Source organism: Anastrepha ludens, chromosome 6, assembly GCF_028408465.1.
Source record: "Anastrepha ludens isolate Willacy chromosome 6, idAnaLude1.1, whole genome shotgun sequence".
NCBI lineage: Eukaryota > Metazoa > Arthropoda > Insecta > Diptera > Tephritidae > Anastrepha > Anastrepha ludens.
Genome location: NC_071502.1, coordinates 3,269,378 through 3,291,104, shown reverse-complemented (window position 1 = coordinate 3,291,104; position 21,727 = coordinate 3,269,378). Strand labels below are relative to the sequence as shown.

Here is a 21,727-nt window from a genome sequence, read left to right as displayed (position 1 = left end):
GCATTTCATTATACACTCACACACACATATGTGTTGCACTTTGTCTCACACACACACATATGTACATGCTTACTTTGTGCAAATTTGTGCAATAAACCAAAAAAAGGGTAGCGTTGGATTCCCATAAGGGCTGAGGTATTTGGATTTATTAGAATTTAAATTTTAATTAATCGCAGCATAAAACGTATATGGATTGGTTGGGCAGGTCTTTTGGGAAATTGGGGTGTTTTAATTTCAAGCAATGAGGCTTGTTAAGGTTTACGATGTTAGGAAGTGGTAATGCAAAATAAGCATAATTTTGTCACTTTTTTCAGAAGGTCAATGGAATTTATAAATTTTTTGTGTGCTTATAACTAAGTATTTATATATTGCATCTGCTTATAGCTTAGGCTAGGTTGACCTGGCTGACTGAAAGCCATCTCATAGACCTCTTGGTCCTTAGTGTTATCAGATCGTGCTAGACCTTTACGTTTCTTTGTAGGCTGAAAAAAGGCGAAATTTTTTTTAGGTTTTGTATGTTTTAGAATCGGATAAAAGAATGAAGCGTGACAAAAATTAAAAAAAAATTATGCCAAATAAGAAGTACCCTAATTAAATGTAGGCCACACTTTGTTCGAGTAATTTAATTTATTTCATTGTATTCGTAGCTCTTTAAAAATAAATCAAAGTGAAAGAAGCGCCGTATCTATTAACAGCACCACAACCTATTAACACTCAGAGAAAAAATATTAATTGAGATTGCAAGACTTTAAGCAGACTAAGCGAATTCTGCTGATTTATTGACTGAAATCTGTTCACAAGTGAGCAAATGATTTCCGACTTTCCTCAAGTTAAATTTGTTCTTCCTTCTGCTTTCAACAAGCAGTCTTTAGCGATTGCTGCTTTCTAGACACATCTAAATAAAATTCAAAGTTCTCGCCTAAAGTTTGGCGCAAGTCAAGGCATGAATATTTTAAGCAATCTGCCAGAGTGCAGCTTGCGGGAGCGCCAACCGGAATGTTTCTAAATCCAAGAGCCAACGAATGACGTAGAGGAAAACAGCATAAGAAATTCCCCTTTTGCCCCTACTTCAGGTATGTTAAGTAAAGTTGTTCAGAAAAAAAATTAGAGAAGTGAGAAGAAGTCGGTTCGGATGTTACTCATACGCCATGTAGTACGCAGTGACAGTCAGTGCTTTCGGTTCATATGTGAGCTGCATGTGTGTGATACAATTTTGCTTATGTTGTCATGTAAATACATTACTGTGCGTCAATATTTACACAAACATATTGGCAACTGCGCGGCATTTGTGTGCACTGCTGCCATTTAAGAATTTAAAAGTCATTATAACTTTGGGTTCCTGCCACACGTTCGTAAACTTCTTCCACGTTCTCGTACAAACTTTAAGCAGCCACCTTTTGCAATTGACAGCAAATTCTATACGTATTCACTTATTAATAAATGAGAAGTGGCTGTTTGTGATTTTAGAAGTGGTATACATTTTTTAATTTTTTTCCACATTTTGGAGGAAGTGTAGTGTGTGGGCGAAACATTTGCGGGGGCTTGTGAGGTGTTTCACAACATGTTGTTGTTGTTGTTATAGTAGCATAAGTATTTCACATACATTTTCGAAGGATGATGCTGGAGTGATAGCCCTAGGCGCGATATAAAATAGGGGCGTCCCGGCAACGTAAAACCAACTGTCGTGGGAATGTTCCAAAACATGTCTTATGCTTCAATTGGAAAACATTTGTAAAAATATATTTTTGGCAGTTCAAAATAAAACAAAATTAAGTAAATAATTTAAGGAGGGGTGAAATTAAAATTTCATATTGAAGTCAAATTTCAACTATTCTTTTTATTGAGTCATATCGGGTCTTTTCAAGCAGCGCCTCAAAAATTTAGAAAATTCGACACATTATTTAGTATTATTACAACCTAGATGAATAGATGAAGCAGGCGCAGAAAAAAATGTATGTTTTTTATGAACCCAATATAGCAGCAGAACAGTGATTCTAACTATTCCCTTCCTGTAATATAAACATCGAAGGAGAGATATGTTTGCAGGAATAGATAGAATTAGCCATACAATTTTTTTTTAATCTAAATCACATAATCCCCAATAAAGCCACAACTATTCAGAAACATCTTGACCCCAGCTCCAGATAGCAGGCACGAGCAAAAACACAAATCTTAGGAATTTAGCCACAAGAACTCACCATACAATGGAATGAACAGGCAGGAACGCATAAAGGACAAGTACAAACTAGTGATCGACCTAAAGACTATCCGTTAGAAGCTTTTTACTTAATTTTACTTAACAGGACTGCAGACAATAGTCCTGTTGCTCAAAGTTGGCACGCCCATAAGCCTGTGCATTTTATAATACTTTTGAAATAATTTTTTTTTTATTATGTTTTTGCCTTTTTTTAATTTTGTGGATTTTCAGGGTTCTAATAAAAAGTAATTAAAATTTAAAAGAAAAGAGATACATTTTTTTTTAATTTTTTAAATTTTTCGGGATTTTTAAGGTCCCTTTTTTTAAATGAGAATAAAAAATAATATCGTTCTGTAAAAAAGTTTCAAAGCGTAGGCGGCTGAGGTAAATGAACAGTGCTTGAGAACTTAAAATGTTAGTACAAAACAGAAATATTGTTGGGGCAATTTTTTTTATTGTAATCAGGTAGATAATTTCATGCCACTCATTTTTTGAACATGACGTCCGGCATATGTCCGCCTCGGCTACGGGTTACAGGTTCCGTTGACTAGTTAAATTTTTTACTACTTTTCTAAGATCCGTATGCAAACATTTCCTCACAGCCGAAGCACAAAGGCCAAAAAGTTGAGATCTTCAACACTTCCCTCTATGAATTTCGCAAACAGATTTACTTCTTTCATAGTAAATTTCCACAATTTGGAAGCTTTGATCTGGTGTTAAACAATTCGTGATGACTTGCGAAATCTTACTGAAAAGAAATGTCAATACAGTTTGCCATTCTCAACTGCCAAGTCATAGTTATCGATACCGATAGTTATCATGCAGCTAAAAAAAACCCCGATAAATATATCTGTATATCAAAAAATAAAATAGATCTCTGTTTTTCTTTCTCATCTTTGACATCCTAATAAATGTAGACTATTTTGAAGGATATTTAAAAGGATGGCCAACGGTTTTACAATGACTCTTTTCATTTAAGTCACTTTCTGCTTTACGCTGCCACCAACGTTTGGGAATAAAGAGATCCTATCGGTTAAAAAATGGTGAAATTAAGAAAAAAAATTGGAGTTTTCTAAATGCTTAAAATTTTATGTGCATTTGCTACTAAGAAATTCTGATATTTTGAAGAGGCAAATTTCGGTTTTCATCACAAAAAGACGTCTAAAGAGAACCCGACCAAGCGACCTAATAAATGCTAAAAAACAATAATGCTAATGGGACTATAACAAGAAAAAAAGTGGCTACTCTCATTTTTTTTATCAGCTCAACAAGCATTCATCTAAAGATGATTTGATACTTTCACTAAGTTCCGAGGCGAAGCCTTTGGCTACCTGTCTCTAGCAATCGCATGACTGGCAATAAATAAAGTTTTATGAAAATAGTTTCTCATATTTAAGTAGCTTTGTCTATATCGAAGTTATGCCGTGCAAGGCTTCTCGCCTACTTGATGGCGTTAGAAATAGTTTCAACATATTTTGCGCTGCACACATTGTGTGGCAATCAGCTGCTTACAACGGCAAAAGTGTTACGTTGAGTGGAAAAGAGAAAAAAGTGTGATTTGAGAAATAGCAACAACAATATATTGCAGTAAAAGTGTTATTTGTATGCTGCTACTCGTCAGCAGCCCCGGTATACCTACACATTCACACACACACACACACACGTATATGTATGCCCACACGCCGCTGGTGTATTACATCGATTGCACCTGTTGAGTTGCATGCACACACACACATACACCCATATGTTCCTACTTGAATAGTCAGTGTGCTGTGGGACTCCTTTCGTGAGCATTCGCCGTTCCCCGTCCAGTCCTATTGTGTTGTTGGAAAGTATTGTGGCGCACAATATAATTCCACTCCCTTCACTTTACTTACGCCGCGCCACGGTTCAGCCTTCCTATTGCTCATTTAACTGCCTTGCGGCACAAGTCTGTTCGTTTTACCTTTTGTTCGCTGCAATTGAATGTGTGTGTGCAAGTGTGTGCGTGCGTGTGTGTTTGTATCATTTGCCACTTCTGCGATTTCAATTGCCACTTTTGTTTCTCGTGTTACATATTTCATCACCAAACACAATACCTCCTGATACTTCCAGTTATGCAGTTATTCTTCTCAACGAATGTCTTATTTCACTTCCGGCAACGTTCATTTATTTCTATGTTCGCCTTTTTGAAGGCTTAGTTCTCTTTCATGTGCTTTGTTTTTTGTTTTGTTGTATTGCTTTGTGCCAGTTGTTCGTTGCTCTGGAAAGACAAGTATTGTCGCTTTCTTCCACAACTTTATAGATAATTTCTTGTTAAATTAAGAAATTTTTTTAAAGTTCCACGTATAAATTAATCTTCAATCTGCATACGAATGGTCCAGTGCTGAGGATTAACGATGGTAACAAAGGAAAACCAAAGCAAACCCAAAGCCAAGAAGGTCTCAGTTCCCTGTGGTGTTACAAATTGACGGCATTTTTGAACGCGGCCAAAAATTGTTTATCGGTTACTGTGTATTCGTTTAGTCAAACCACTGTCCTGATGGACTCATAAGGAAAACGAAATCCATTATTATAGCGTACAATTTTTGCGCAAATGGTTTAAAATTGTTTTATGGTCGATATTTACCTCCTGGGCGATGCTACGAATATTAGCAATCCGGTCGACTGCGACAATTTCTGTGATTTTATATACAATTTACAGGTATTTAGCGTGCAAAATTTCTGAACGGAATCGATGAATCCACAATTGCACGTAATTAGCTGTTACGGCATTCAAACCATAAAGACCATCCAGAATTTCAGCGCCTTGGTTTGCATTTTCGTCTTTATCAAAGAAAATTTGTAAAATGTACCGAATTTTCTCTTTCTTGACTTCCATTGTTAACGCCCTGTAACTCACAACTGAATGCGAAAACCAAAAAACAGCCATAGACATTTTTGGTGTGAAATGCCACCTTGGCAACGAGTAAAAACTTTAAACTGTTTGACCGATACTTTCGAGATATTCATCACTACAGCCTCATAATTGATTTCTTTTTCCCCAAACATTTTGAGGACAACTTGAGAGTAAAACTCACTACCTTTTATTTTGAACAACATTTTATGAAATGTCACGATTTACACAAGAATAAATTGTTACATATCTAAAAAATGATTGAATAAAACTTCCATTAGCTGCAGTAACCTCCACGTTCCGGGTCCGTATCAAATGCTTAATATTCACCATAACGATATTAATTGCTGCTCTCAGGGAAGAAATGGTGTAATAAGGACGCCTATTGGTTTCGCGCTTAACTAGGTCCCATACGTAGTAATCCAGGAGATAAAGGTGTGAAATTATCTGGTTATGAAAGTGTGCAGCCATCCAATCTTGTGTCACCATCGCTTTGTGCGAAGGAGCGGGGTCTTGCTGAAAGATGTATGGACTGTCACCGCTTACACTTTCGATCGTGGGTTTCACTAATGTACCTCGAACCTCTAATTGCCATATGCAACCGAATTCAATAAAAATCTTTGAGTAAAGAAGTGGCATATCCTTTGTTGCTCATAACACCTAAAATCATAACAGTGCCTGGAGACTTCGTATACATGACAACAGGAAACTCTTTAGGATTGGCCCATATACATCTGTCACCTTGGTAAATTTTGGGGTTGGTATTTTTGTCTTTGTTAAAATTTTTTCGTTAGATAAAAACCATAACACCTCAGGTGCTTCAGGGTGCTTAATTATGTTTAGAAGATGCTTTGATTGGATAACTCGCTGTTATCAAATTTGCTCCGACACAACGTCGTACCTTAACTGGAGCTCTTCATGAACAACTCGTCGGATAAGACAATCAGAAATATTAAGCTCCCTCGTAAAGGCCCTCATTGATTTTAGAGGGCCCTCGTCAATGATCGGTTGGTTGCACTTGTTGAATAAATTTTGCAGATCGGATATTGTAAGAACGTTCCTATGGGTCTTTTGCGTGTTGCAACATTTTTTCAACGCCGTCTGATGCGGATGATGGTTCATAGCGAACCTTATCAACGAACGAACTTGAGAAAATTAGAGATTTCTAAATTGGTGTGATTTATATAGCGACTTTAAGTTAAATTAAGAGTTAAATTGTAGTCAACCATGTATTATTTCAGAGAGAGCAAAAAATAAATAAAGGTTTCGGGAAGTTAAAGCCAAATATGCCGCTTACACTCTTTATTTGGTACTTGGCCAAGCTCCTCGTACTTTTTGGTGCGTATTGATATTTCTGCACAAATAATCGCCTTTTTCAGCACAGAAATACACTCGGAAGATTATCGTTGTCTTGGACGGCGACTGATGTTAGAAAAAACCTTTTTTTTGTAGTTTCAAGAACGGAGATTCGAGCCTACGCACTCCGAATGGTAGTCACGCACCAATCCATTCGGGTACAGCGGCCGCTGGAAAAACAAAAAAGATCTTCCAATCTGCTTGAATTGAAGAGCTAAAAATCTGAATATCCGAAATAAGACAAATTTAAAGACGCAATATTTTTTAGTTTTCAGCTTTGCAAAAATTTTGTATTCTTTAAAAAAAATCGATGACTAATAGTTATACTGTGTTTTATAGACTCTGTGTTTTATAGACTGGGAGTTAAAATTCAATAAAAACTTAGCGCACAGAGTAAGCTTTAAAAAAATGGTTTGGTTTACTGTGACACTCACTTTTTATACAGTGCATGTACAGGGTGAACGACAGGGTGTTACCAACTTCACACTGCTTTTATGTGTAAAACAGCTCATGACAAAATTGTTCTAATGATAGTTCAATATGTGGTTTATCAGCCATCAAAAGCATTTGCGTCTCAGTTTTGTTGAACTTTTTTCTTTTATGGTATGGATTTCAAACGTGATTGCGTTATATTTGGCTGGAAAATCACAACCAGCCATTGTTCGTGGGCTCAGTCACCTCAAAGTGAATAAAATATTTGTGTACCGCACTATGAAACGTTACAATGATACTGGCAGCATTGCAAAACGCTATGAAGGTGGATCAAAAAAAACCGCAACAACACCAGAAATGGTTCGGAAAGTGAAGGCTCGACTTGAACGAAATCCACGTCAAAGAGGCAGAAAAATGGCCAAAGAACTGAAAATATCGCAAGACAGCATTCGATGCATATTCAAAAATGAGCTCAAAGTCAAGGCTTACAAGTTCCAAAAATCACACGATCTTTCACCACAGCAAAAAAAAGTTCGGTGCGAAAGAGCAAAGGAGTTGTTGCGCTTGCACGAACGTGGCGAATTTCCTAACATTGTGTTCTCTGATGAAAAAAATTTCCTAATTGAGCAGTTCATAAACACTAAAAATGATCGTTATTACTTAACCGAACGCTCATTCGAGAATTTGAGCCTAGGTATGGCCACTCGAATCAATTTCCCATCGCAAGTAATGGTTTGGGCCGCACTGACCGCTGATGGACGCTCTTCAATCGTTTTTATCGAGCCTGGGGTCAAAGTGAATGCGACTTATTATCGGGAAAATGTATTAGAAGCTGCTTTAGAGTCGTGGACTCGGCACCGTCTCATAAAGCTCGTGTGAACCAAGAATGGTTAAAAAATCATGTTCCCCACTTCATTCCGTCCACACAATGGCTTTCGAATTCACCAGACGCAAATCCGATGGACTATTCCATCTGGTCCATTTTAGAAGGTAAAGTGAGGACTAAAAAATATGCCAGCATGGATGCGCTGAAAAGAGCGATTATACGAGAATGGGCTAAAATACCTCCAGATCACATTCGTGCAGCATGCAGCTCATTTTTTGACCGTTTGAAGGCTATAGTCAAGGCAAAAGGTGGTCATATCGAGCTAAAGTGAATATATGCAAATTGTACAATAATCATTTTTGAACAATTTTGTCTTTGAAATCAATAAAAACTAATTTCACACAAAAAGTTATGGTGTTTTGAAAAGGCAACACTTCATATTGTTCACCCAGTATATTCCACGTGCGTGCGCAGCTGCTTAAAAACTATTTTTTAGGACACTTCACTTTGTTGTTGTAAATGTCCTTTTTTATGCTGCAGCTATCTTGTTTGGAATGTGTGGCATTGCAGAGAACTTTTGGGGTTGTTTCTCGAAATTTGCGAAAAATGGAACGCTTTTGCATTGTAAGGAATGATTTTAAATTGTGATTCGGTACTTGAAATTCTCTGACGTTTGTGAGCTTGGCACAGCCCAAACAAATGCTATAAGTTGTGGTTTTCGGAAGGAAATTTTCTTTTATTTTAAGATTTCTACTAAAATATTAAGGTAAAATATAAATATTTACGCGATAACATCTTGAAAAATCGATTTTTTTTTTTATGAATTAAGTTAGTTTTTTCAGGTATTGATTTTAGTTGGTCCAAAACAACTGTTTTAATGGCCTATAAATATTTAGAATTTCTAATTTTATTTTTAGGAATTTTTAGTTGTGCCGAGTCAAGCAGGGCTTAATAAGACTTCTTAATAAGCTTGAAATATTGACATATAAGTAAAACAAATAAATGTAAGCAATGGTTTAATTTGTGGTTATATTGCTAATCCGGCCTTGAGTTCACAGAATAAAAATACCAAAACTTTTGAAGTTTTCCTAAATAAAATAAAAATTGGTTTCAATTTTTTTCCAAAAAAATCACATAAATTAATGATAAAAGTGCTTAAGTTTAAAAACTCTGCATAAAAATGTTCAAAAATTTTATCAAAGCAATCAAAATGAAATTGTTGGAGGTATTTTCAAATCGGTTCAGCTGTTTTCGAAATATTACGGAGGAAGCCTCAAAATATTAATTATATAATGACGTTTAAAATACGACAGACAAATATTATCAATTTTTGTATATGCATACTTTCGAAACCGAAACAAAATACTTAGCATTTATACGAAGTATGACAATTTCGGTTTATTGTTATCAACTACTGTGTGCTATCTAATACAATATACCAAAAATCGCTCATACGCCCTGTAGACTTTGTTTTAAACTCTCAGCTTTTGGCTGTTGGCTTTGCTCTAAAAAGTAAATCAATGCGACGGCTAACTAAGCGCGCATATGTACTTATATACGCAAAGTATGCTAGAAATTTTTCAATAAAACGTGAAACAACAACAAATATAGGAAGTAAGCTAGTGAACCACGTTTTTATTATTCAGCATCAAAGAAGCAGAAAATATATTTCCGCTAAAGCGCAATCGATTTGCGGCTTTTGTAACTTAAAAGTAATCTTCCGTTTTATTTCCATACGCACGAGCGCTAACAAAAATTTAGAAAAATCTGGACTATGGATTTTCCTTTTTTATTGTGTGCGCACTTTCTTTTCGTAGCAACTAAAAATAAAATTTAAGGAATTCTTTTGAACTTTGCTGTGCGTTTTCTTTATTTTCATAGCACTTTTTTCGCAAAAATTCACGTTTGAAACACATTTTCGTACAGCTAACTTGTCGCTCATTTTATTTTCGTTTTGTTTTGAAATTTGTGTTTTTGTATTGCACTATTTTTTTCGTTTTGTTATCGTTTTCAGATCATTTTGGCTTTTCCCAAAAGTTTTCACTTTTCACATTTTTTTCCATTTACTTTTGTACCAAGTGCGCACATTCCTTTTTTATTTTCTCAATTTTTTTTCTAGTGTTTTTTCCTTTGTTTCTAAAGCATTCCAGGCGTTCGCTTAAAGCTCGTTTGAGCGCATTTACTCTGAGGTTCTTGTTCGAATTTTCCCTTATAGGCATTTCATAAAAGAAGAAAGTTAGTGTGAGTAAAGGGATGGGGGTGTGTGTGTGTGTGAACTCGTTGGCAGACTCATTCGTCGTCTTTGAGTGCAACATTTCACATTAAACATTAAAATTGGGGTAAAGCAAACACGAATCGCTACATTTCGACGGCGTTTCTCGCAATGTGGGGGCCCCACATATTCATAGTTACATATTTACATATATACGTGGGTAACTTAATAGTATGTATACTCGGAGGTAAATCTTAATGTGCGTATGATTTTCGTGATACGGAATTCGGCATGATTGATGAAGTATATAAACATATAAATGCACGTGTAAGCAAGTTTATGTATCAGGTGCTTCATTGTGCTCGGTGGGGTATCTGGGTGCAACGGCAGAGAAGGCGTGCTTTGGAAATACGGATTGTCGTAGATGTTATTTTCGTATTTTTGAGGTATATAAAAAACGACTTGTGCGCTATGGTTAGATGGTTCAAAACTGACTTGTGTCTGTCAACAGAATCAACTGGGCAATCGAAAGCTCTTCCCCGTTCAAACCTTCAGGTATTGATGGTATCATGCCAGTGTCTATCACATATGAGAGCACTCTGAAACCAAATTATCTGCACCCCTGCATGCTTACCAGAAAGGGAAATCTGCCGAAATGGCCTTTCAGCCAGGGGCTTTCTCTGGTTCAGCCAATATTTCTGTCTTCTTTAAACTGCCGAAAACTACTAGTGTTTTTTAAGCTGCGGTCTTCGTGATTTTGCTGTCGTGCAAAATACTTAGGGATCACTATTGGCAGAGAGACATAAATATCTTTGTCTTTCAGGGATAGCCTGAGGCAGTTCTCCAGCCTAGATCCGTTTCTCTCTTCCACTCCATCAACATCACTTGATGGCTGTAGATGGTTTTTCTCCCTTTAAGGTTTGCAACTTTTTGCAGGTAGTGGTCTAGATCATGGTGTCAACCTAGCACTCTATTGCCACTTATACTGTACTCATGGTACTCTTGCCATCTAACCCCCCTACCTACTAGGGTGAAATAATATCATCCTAATTTTAATTTTTGGGTGCACTTTTTGGCGTTCATTCTGAAATAATTTCATGAAACTATCTCGGGATCATTTTTATTCCGAGAGCAAATAACTTATCCTGAGTCATCGATTTTTGATTACTTTTTTGGTAATTTAGAGACTAAGGTGACAAATAAAGTGCTTAATTTTGATTCTCTGGACAGTAGTAGCTGTTGGCCAAACCAAAATGAAGAACATTTTTTTTCTAATCGGAAGTTCTGAAGCCGATGAGCTAGCCAAGAAAGCCAAAGAAGAGTAGTTTCAACTCCTCAGCGATAGAAGTACCATTGGGATACCTATGGCCATGAGCAAATTAATCATAGACCAATAGGCGGCCGCCGTAGCCGAATGGGTTGGTGCGTGATTAACATTTGGAATTCACAGAGAGAACGTTGGTTCGAATCTCGGTGAAACACCAAAATTAAGAAAAACATTTTTCTAATAGCGGTCGCTCCTCGGCAGGCAATGGCAAACCTTCGAGTGTATTTCTGCCATGCAAAAGCTTCTCGTAAAAAGATCTACCGTTTGGAGTCGGCTTGAAACTGTAGGTCCCTCCAATTGTGGAACAACATCAAGACGCAGACCACAAAAAGGAGGAAGAGCTCGGACAAACACCGAAAAAGGGTGTGCGCGCCAATTATATATATATATAGGGTTGTTCAATAGGTGCGCTTCAACTTTTTTCCGATAGGGAGGACCAACGACGCAATATTTTTTATTTTTCGCTTGTCATTTGTAAACTTCATTAGTATACATTTCATCATGGAACGCTACACACTTGAGCAACGATTGCAAATCGTGCAAATTTTTTATGAAAATAATCGTTCTGTTGCTGCTACTTTAAGAGCATTACGGCCATTTTACGGTCCATTTAACAAGCCGTCCCGTTTTGGGGTTATGTGAAGTCATTGGTCTACAGTAACAAGCCGGCGACGATTTATGAGCTCAGAGCCAATATTGAACGCGAAATTGCTGGAATTTCGGCCGATTTATGCAAGAGAGTGGTCGAAAATTGGGTTCAACGATTGGACTTCGTAAAACGTGCACGCAGTGGTCATGCAAAAGAAATCGAATTTCATACTTAAATGTATATGTTCAAACTCGATAATAAAAAAAAAAATTAGTTAAAAAAGTCGAACCGTTTGTGTTTTATTCAAAAAAGTTCAAAAGTTGAAGCGCTCTTACTGAAAAACCCTATATATATATATATATATAATAGGGCACGGGAGATGAAGACATGTGCGTAACTGTCGTGTTCGCAAATGAATAAGAAAAATACTAAAATACTGCTTAGCCCTTTAAGAGAGATTGCTTCGAAGATCTTGACTTGTATAACCCGTCATTGCCTATTTGGCAGGCATTCCTTGAGATCAGGGGTTTTCTTCCGTCAATATTGTGGAAGGTGTAGAGATGAGGAAGAGGAAGAGGGAGAAACAGTTGAGCAATTCTTTTGCCATTCTCCAGCTAAAATCATAGCAGGTTTTCTAGATAGATACTTTTTCAATTATCTTACAGAACTGTCTGGCGTGAAGAAGGGACCGGTCCTGCGCTTCATGAGAACCACAAAATAGTACTACGAAGAAGAGTAAATGAGGTTCCCGGTTCAATGGACCTGTAAGGACTAAGTGAGTTGGTCGTATAGAACGACTGCCACCATAACCTAACCTAACATTGTACTAAAACTGTTACCTCCAGGAATGGTACACCATTTCTGCTATGATAAAGCTCCTCGTGACGCCAACCTTTGAGTGAAGTTCTTTAAAAAGTAAAGATTTTAAGGTCACACTAAAGTAACAGCGCATCCATCGTAGCTGCCTTCTTAGCAGTTGGTTTGTAATGTAGATTCAATATTTATAGACATGACCTTGGGAGGTCCACTACTATATGCATACATTTAAAATGTGTATACCAGGATGACCCAAAAGCAAGCCTCTTTATCTTCACCCTCAATTCTTAAAGTTCAAAATTGGGGCCTAGAGCCCCTAAATTTGCTCCACGGCCCAGCAACAATAAAAGGAGAAGTCTATTTTTTTCTTACACATTTAATTTTTTCTTACATTCACACACATGCAAGCATATGCCCGTGTGTACAGAGACTTAAACTATGAAACATGCCTACACTTTATAATCCTTCAGCCAGCAGCATCAGAAAAACAGTATTTACTAGCTGAAGAGAGTATGCGGAGATTCAACTATGTACGTATGTGTGTGGGTATATGTGTGGCTATGAGTAAGTGTATAAATAGTATGGGCTTATGTTTGAAATTTTCTCAAATGTCAGTTTTGTAGCTCAAGGATAACTCGCCCTTTATTGCACGATGTTGGATGGTTAAATAGTTGGTAGGCTCACACTAATGCAACAAAAATAAAGTTAAACACAAAAAAGAAAGATAAAAATAAATAACTATGCCGAAGAGAAAGGCTTCAAACATTTACGGAGACGACCCAGTTGCCCAAGCTGGCCGGCCTGATTACGCACGAGCTCTTCCGGCGTTATGTTTTTATGACCAGTCACCACTTGCACACTTACATACATATGCTTGCATATACTCTTATGTATATGTACATATGTAAAGTCAGTTTAATGCTGGCAACTTTTCTTCAAGGACATTAACTTGCCGTTGCACTCAACCCTCAGTTGCTGGGTAATGCTGAGTGTGCAGTTGTGTGCGCAGCGAAAGTTGTTCTTTTTGTAGTTGTACTTCACAGACAGTTTTTTCGCATCAATCCGTTGAAGTTTTTAACTTGTTTAGTAGTGCGTTAATGTTAGCGCGCGAAAATATATGACCGTCGTTAGGGGAAAAAAATCTAATGACTTTTCGCACGCGGCTGCGTCGCCCCGGTTTGTGCCGGCCTTTGATCTTTTAAGAATTACATTTTAAATTTCGCATAGACATTTTGAATGAGTTCAAGTTTGGCTTAACGGATTTTTATATTTGTAATTTAAAGCAAAGAAAATTTTAGTAACTTTCAATTGCTTGCTCAGTACCCGGTGGTAATTTATGGCGGCATGTTCATCATACGCCATGGCGACCACGAGTGCGCCAAATGACACAGTCTACTACAAATACACTACTACTTATGTGGTAATTTGCCGCCACAGCGTTAGGTATTAAATCATTGTTGCACTAATTGGCCGCATACATGTTAAGGCATTAATTATATTCTCCATTGTTTGAGCATTTAAGGCTGCTTTAAGCCTGCAGCTACTTTGTGCTACCTTAACCCCTCTGACTTTAGAATATTATGCAGGAAATTGTGTTTGTCCTTACATTGCATTTTAATTGCTTCACGTTTGCATGTTAGCGTAGTTCAGCTTTGCTGTGGCCGGCCGCACCGATGACTGCATTTTGGTTTGCTTTCATTAGTTCAACAAAGTTCCTGGTGGCTGCCTTAGCTGAGTGGGATTGTGTATGAAAGGCAATCGGTGGGCCGAGTTCGAAGCTCAGTGTTGAGATGAAATATTAATTTAAAAAAATGTATTCTAATAGAAGTAGCCTTTGCGAAACTTCTGAATCCATTTCTGAATTGAGAGAGCTTTAAATGGAAGTCCTTCTGGCGATCGGAGTCTGGTATCTGGTATCGGTCAGTCTTTAACCAGAAACTGATACTCAGAATTTTTTTAGCAAGAAAGTAAAATGGCAGCTAAATATCCGAGGTAGCTTTTGCTGCAGTCAAAGTACAGTATGCCGCTGTAGTCGGGCGTTATTAATAGGTTTTCAACCTAAAAGTTGCGACTTTGATCTCTTCTTTGAACTTGAAGGATAATACAATAGAATATATTGTTTCCAACAGAAGTCAAGCCTGGATAGAAAATGGCCAACTACAAATGCTTTTGGGTCCACATTTTGTAAATAAGCTAGCAGAAATCTCTTTTACTATGCCGCTAAAGCAGGCGTATCAACATAAAAAATCTTGGTTGTTGCATTAACGTCACTTGTAGTAGCCCCAGTAAGCCAAAAACAAAAATATTATTTAGTGCTTACTCAGGAAATTCAATTCACTGGTGGATGAAATTTTATAGGGCCGTAGTGCACACCGACCTATGATATGGCATAGTTGGTGACTTCTAATGCATACTGGGTGAGTGAGTACGGGTTGAGGGACTGCACATTCGCAGATGATGCGCTCTGACATTTTATCGCCGAACGGGTTGATTTGTGACAGCCGCTTATTTCTACTCGTCTTATAATTCTACCCAAACATTTTCAATCGAATTGAATATTTCTTGTGTTACCAAAGTATGTCTTTGTTTGTAAGGCAGCCATTTCACTTTAAACTATTTTACTTCACGTAATCCGCATATGGGTCTCTCTTTGGTAAACAATGTGGACAAGAATTGACCTTCTCATTTTTGATTTTAATCTATGTATATCAACCAAAAATAAAATGTGGTTTGAATTCGAGTATTGTGTTGGTTTTTTGTATATGTATATATTTTAAATTATCGGGCATTCATTTTATGGAGCGAAAGCGTAATACCGTGAAGTAAGAAAAATAATAAGGAATCATCGAGAACTTTTAATCAGTTCAAACATGCACTTATAGTAAATTGGATTAGAATTAAAAAGGCTGCGTACTCAAAAATTTTCTTAAAACTCTGAATAAAGAGTGTGAAATTGTGGTGGAAATCGGATGAATGCTTAAAAATTGTGCACAAAGTTTGATACTTGAATTTATGTATTTCTTATTATAGAATGAAATATATTTTAATAAAAAATTATGAAAATTAGTTTAAACCAAAAAATTGTGTATATGGTTCAAACTTTCCAATGTATGTATATTGCGACTCGCTTTATATAGATGATGGGTCGTGTAGTCTCATTTTCAAAAGTTCATAGCTCCGATTCTACTGCGACTATGAGCTTATGTTTAATTTTATTTTGCAGTTGAAAACCCAAAGATTTTAAAAACGATAAATTTATTATTAATAAAAATAAAAAAAAACAAATTTCTACTACTATTAACACACAGAATGTTTCAGGCGATTTTTATCAATTTCATCTATCACGGAACGAGCTTTTAGTAATGAAAATTACTAAGCTAAAAAATATTTGCATTTGCAAAAATATAAAAAAAACAACATAATCAAATGCGCACCTGTCCCTTTTTGTGCTAAGAAGCCGTAAAAACGTTACAATCAAATCAAAGATGTGTCAGAAAGGGGTTCAATTTTGTGTGAAAAATGCTCAATATATTTTAAGTGTAAACCGAATCGCCCGGAAATGCGATTTTTAGAAATATCTCGATCCCAACGCTATTGATAATTTGGAGTATATATTTGCCACTCAAAAACTGCCAAAACTCTAAGCACTTGCATTTGTGGTACAAAATAAAGAGAGACGCCTAAATGTAAGAAACTGGGCCATAGTCCGCCAGGCCACATTGAAGTGCACTTTTCTCCTTGCCTTTAATTTTTTATTTAAAAATTCCTTTGCATACTTTTTTGTTTCGCTTTTCTTGTTACATTTGAAATATTTGCTCAAATACTGCAGCCAATTGCCCTGGTGCTTCATGCCCTCTTCATGGTATTTACCTTAGTTATTACCTAGCGTATTTGCCCTTTCTTGATCTAATGGCGCAGTTCTCACGCCTCTTCGTTTTCTTCTTCGTTCTGCTGATTGCCCGTCTTTTGCGTTCATCAAAGTTAGCAGTGTTTGTCGGAAATGGCGACTTTGCGTGCCAAGCTCACTGCTTAGTCCGGGCTAAGTGAACGGATTAAATTATTCCAATCGCGTTAACTATGCGGACGTGAGCTGATTAGTCTGCTAGAAAATGTGTTGTGATGTATGTGGCTAATGTGTGCTTGAAATCATTCAAAACCAAGTGAATTGCTTAAGTGGCCAACTTTGGAACTCATCAAAGTAAAAGCGCAAATAAGGGAATATAGAAAAAAATAGTTTTAAAAGGAGAAACTGGGTGAAAGTAGTCAAAGAAATACAGTAAAAAAATGTGTGCGTTTTGAAGGCTTAGTCTTGTCTGTTATTGTTTTAATATTGAGCAATTTTTCTTTATGCCGAGTTTGAGCAGCTTTGAGTTTTAGATTTAAATTTATATCGCCTTAATTAGAGTATGTAAGTGATGGACCAACGAAATTTGGTTATTGGCTTTGCAAATCCGCCCAGCAAGGCTTTAAATCGAGCTTTAAAATGTTTTGGTGTTACTCAGAGTAACTCTATGCATTACCGGATAGCTTATTAGTTACGAGTATTATTGGTTTTTAGCATTGTAAATATCGTTCATGAGCTTTAGGAAAGGAGTTGCATCATCGGAGGTTCTGTGGATACATACGTTTTCGTTTTCAATTTGCTTATCATTAATGCATACATTTTAAAACTAAATTCGTATTTGTGTTCAATAGATTTACTATGTTGCATAGGAATGTTTTTTATATTGTATTAAAAATTAAAAAAGTACTAAATGTCATTAATAACAGAAAATATAATAATGAAGGAAAGACGAGTTTAGAGATGTTGAAGAACCAGGTTTTTAGTTTTTTTTTTGTGTAATGGTAGTGAAACTACATAGTAGTGTGGAAAATGTCCTTACTTCATCATCATTTCCCCAGCTTGACCTATTAATATTTGATGGGGATAATTTAGATGATGGTATGATTCATAGGGTCGAAAAAGTGAAATTGATAGTGTGAGAAAATACCTTCCCCACGAAGTTTTGAAAGTCGAAATCGATACATATTTAGTTGAGTTACTAAAGCTTTCCTTAAACATTTATTCCCGAAAGAGTCAAAAATGGCATAAAAAATTGCTATTTTGTTTCCGTTGATAAGACTTTTAAACGATATTTACAGAATTTTCAGCTTAAACTCTTCTATCCTCTGAGGCAGTTTTTTGGAAGAAATATTTTTAGGAACTTATTATATTTTATTTATGAAGCAAAATAGATTTTTGGAGCTTTATATTTCTCACAAAAATCTTAATATTTTGTCGAAATATTTTAGCAGAAATATAATAAAACATGACATTTCGGTGGAAAACCGCAACTTGTTAGGTGAGCTACTCTAATGTACATACGAGGTGCGTTCAAAAAGTATCGCGAATTTTGAATTTTCCGTTACGCATATTCGAATTTCGATTTTTTTGTGGCGATATGTTGGTACTCATGTCTCTCACTCATGCCGACGAGTTCGGCCATTTTGAATGTTCAATTAATTATTGACAGCTGCTTTGCTTGCACGTGTTTCGGCTCGTCTTCGATTTTTACCTATTCAAAAAGATGGATCATAGAACCTGTATCAAATTTTGTGTGAAAAACGATATTAAGTGCGGGAATGCATTCCGAATGTTGACTGTGTCATACAGCGAAGCTACTTCGCACCAAAGCAACGTTTATCGGTAATGCAAAATGTTCTCAGAATACCGAGAAGATTTGAACGACGAAAAGCGTGTCGAACGCCAGGGCACTTCAACATCAGACGAAAGAATTGATGAAGTGAAGAAAATGGTATTTGCCAATCGTCGAATCACCGTTAGAGAAGTTGCTGAGGACCTAGACATATCGATTGGCTCGTGCCATTAGATTTTTTTCAATGATTTGGGCATGAGACGGGTCGCCGCAAATGAGAACCGAAACTGCTCAATTTCGACTAAAAGCAGCATCGCATGAGCATGGCTAATGAGATGTTGGACTCTGTTCGAGACGAACCAAATTTGCTCCAGAGGGTCATAACTGGTGACAATTCGTGGGTTTATGGTTATGACGTGAAAACCAAAGCTCAGTCAGCTCAATGGAAGCTTCCGCATGAACCAAGACCGAAAAAAGTGCGCCAAGTTCGGTCGAATGTAAAAGTTTTGCTTACCGTTTTATTGGATTGCAGCGGCGTTGTACATCATGAGTTATTACCACAGGATAAAACGGTCTATAAGGAATATTATCTGCAAGTTATGCGTAATTTGCGCGAAGCAATCCGCCAGAAACGCCCGGATTTGTGAAAGAACAAAAATTGGCTCTTGCATCACGATAACGCCCCTGCTTACACATCGTTACTTGTGCGCGACTTTTTGGCCAAAAACAACACACTAATGATGACGCAGCCACCGTATTCCCCAGATCTGGCCCCGTGTGACTTTTTCTTGTTCTTGAAACTGAAGAGGCCCATGAAAGGACGACGCTACGCTACGATTGACGAGATAAAGGCGGCATCCAAGGAGGAGCGGAACAAAATAAAAAAATAATAATAGTTGGCACATAAATAAATAATTTTTGAAAAAACACAAAACTCGCGATACTTTTTGAACACACTTCGTACATGCAACTTGTGAGTCTTCTTATTTGCAATTCATGTCAACCTCGGTGGGAGATAGGACCTCTACAAAGCGCTTCCAACCGTTACAATCCTTAGCGATTACTGTAATTTTTTTTTTAAATTTCCCTGCTGCCCTAACTTTTTTCGCGTGCTCGTTTCCAAGTGCACTTAGAACGTTCTTTTTTTCTACTGCTTCGCGGGTTCTATTCGAGTGCTTATCTGCATGTTTCTGTGGGATCCTTTCGGGTCCACAATAAATGTTTTAAACATTTGTCGAGAAAACTTGCAGTTATTTGCGATCGAGTCTCTCATGAGCTTTACCTTTGAGTTGAAAATTCGCAAAGTTGTATGTGTGGGAATCGATGTAAAATTCCATATTTTGTTCAGCTGCGCAAACGCGTTTCGAGTTTTTGCGATTCTGCTTTGTATGTCGTCTGCTGCACCTTCGTCTATAGGTTCAGTTACAGGTAGGTGAAGTTGTTAACGTTTTGAATGCTGGAATTCGGATTTAGTTCTTTTAGATTAGTTTTTTTCGGATTAATTTTCAGACCGACTTCCTTTTATTCTACCATCAGGAAAGAAGTACTGTTATAAATGAAGAAAATATATGTACGTATATTAGGGTAGATTTGTGGGGAGGCAAACAAATCGCCCATTGCTCTGTGAAAATCATATTCTAGGGATCAAAATAAGAAACTTTGCCGAAGGAACCATACCTCTAAAACGAATTCTGATGTCCCCCAATTTGGGTCGAACTTTTTAGTTTTTTTCTATAGCTCACTTAAATTAATTTTTTCATTTACATATGTTCTGACTAAATAAATTTCTTAAGAGAAAAAATAGATATTATTATAAATAAATAATAAATATTATTATACAATAAATAAATAAAAATAAAGAAAAAACATAGCCATTTAGCTGATTTTTTCATGTAAAGGCCAAAAATGGTGATATTTTTAAATTGGGGGACATCAGAATTCGTTTTAGAGGTATGGTTCCTTCGGCAAAGTTTCTTATTTTGATCCCTAGAATACGATTTTCACAGAGAAATGAGCGATTTTTAAATCGACCCGCCCTAATGTACAAGTAGTTCGTCGACAAAAATATCATAGACGTTTTATAATCAAAGCATATTTCCTAAGTAATTTGTCACTAGGAAAACCCAGTAATAATATCTTAAGGCGTCATATGCAAAAATTAGTATTTTTATTCACTTACGAAGAATTTTTATTTATTTGAGAGGTTTTCTCATTTACGCTTTATGTTTTTTCTAGATATTTTAGTTTTAAAAAATGGTTAAGAAAAAATTTGAAAAATCGTTTTATCACATTATACATATAATTCGTATTATATTAAACAAAAATTTTCATATTTTCCAAACATTTTTTGAATACATTTCTAAAAATCCTCGAATTGTTTAAGTTAACGAAAATAATGCGAAAATTAAGTTTGGAATATTTAGTTACCTAAAACCTCAGTCCTAGTTTCTAGTGTCTAGAGAATCCGTTTACCGATAAAAAAGATTGGCTTGTCATCTTTTTTATCGGTGACAAGCCAATCTTTTTTATCGGTTAACGGATTCTCTAGACACTAGAAACTAGGACTCAGCGGCCGACTTTACATAATAATTGGATGGTCTGGTTTTTGAGTAAGGCAATCATTAGTTAATTGCAAATCAGTTCATTAGTAAATGCGATTCTATTTCTGAAATTAGGCATTAGAAGCACAAATGTAAACATAATCTAAAATTTCTTTATTGCCTGCAAACTCATTGAAAGTAGACCCCAAACCATCAATCATTAAAATTGAAAAAAGCTGAAACCCCCAATGGCTACATTTTTCATATGTTTCAAAGGATTAAAATGTCACAGCTTGTGAAAAGTGGCGACAAATGCAAAGCGAAGTAAAGCCTAGAAAATAAAATAGCGATGGCAAGGCACGGCGACGACTTTCATAGATGCGGAAATGAGACGAATTTCTATTTGGCTGATTGCCAATCGACAAAAGACAAGTCGAGAACTTTGCGCGCTGCTCGCCAGTCTGCGCTAGACACCGATTTAGGCAGACGCATTGTTGTTGTGCTGCACTGGTGAAGAGCGGTGATGTTTATGGTTATGGTGCTGACAAAGCAAAGCCAGATTGGCATCTTACCAGCTGATTTACAGTCTTTTTTTTATTGTATCCATTTTCTAAGCTTTAAAGTCAAAATAAAGTAAATAAATAAATTGCGAAAATTGCCTCAAAAATCTGCTTAGAACAACTTATTTGAAATATTTTACCACTGAAGACAAAAAAAAGTCGGCTTTCCCCAATTTGACTGAAGAGCCATGGAGTGAATTGCACTGACCGCATTTTAAGCCATTTACTTTCGCTATTTGCTGTGCGCAAAAATATTTATGACGGCGGTGAAGGTCAGCACTGACAAATAGCAAAGAAAGGAAGAAAAAGGGACGGATAAAATAGGAAAATGGCAAAAAAGTTTTAGGTGTGAAAAAATTAT

General features: G+C 36.5%; 1 protein-coding gene across 1 annotated transcript in view; it reads left to right on the top strand.

Annotated features, from left to right (window-relative positions):
• LOC128867852 (uncharacterized) overlaps positions 1–21,727 on the top strand; it is a 154,225-nt gene that overhangs the window by 1,774 nt on the left and 130,724 nt on the right. The window lies entirely within an intron of this gene.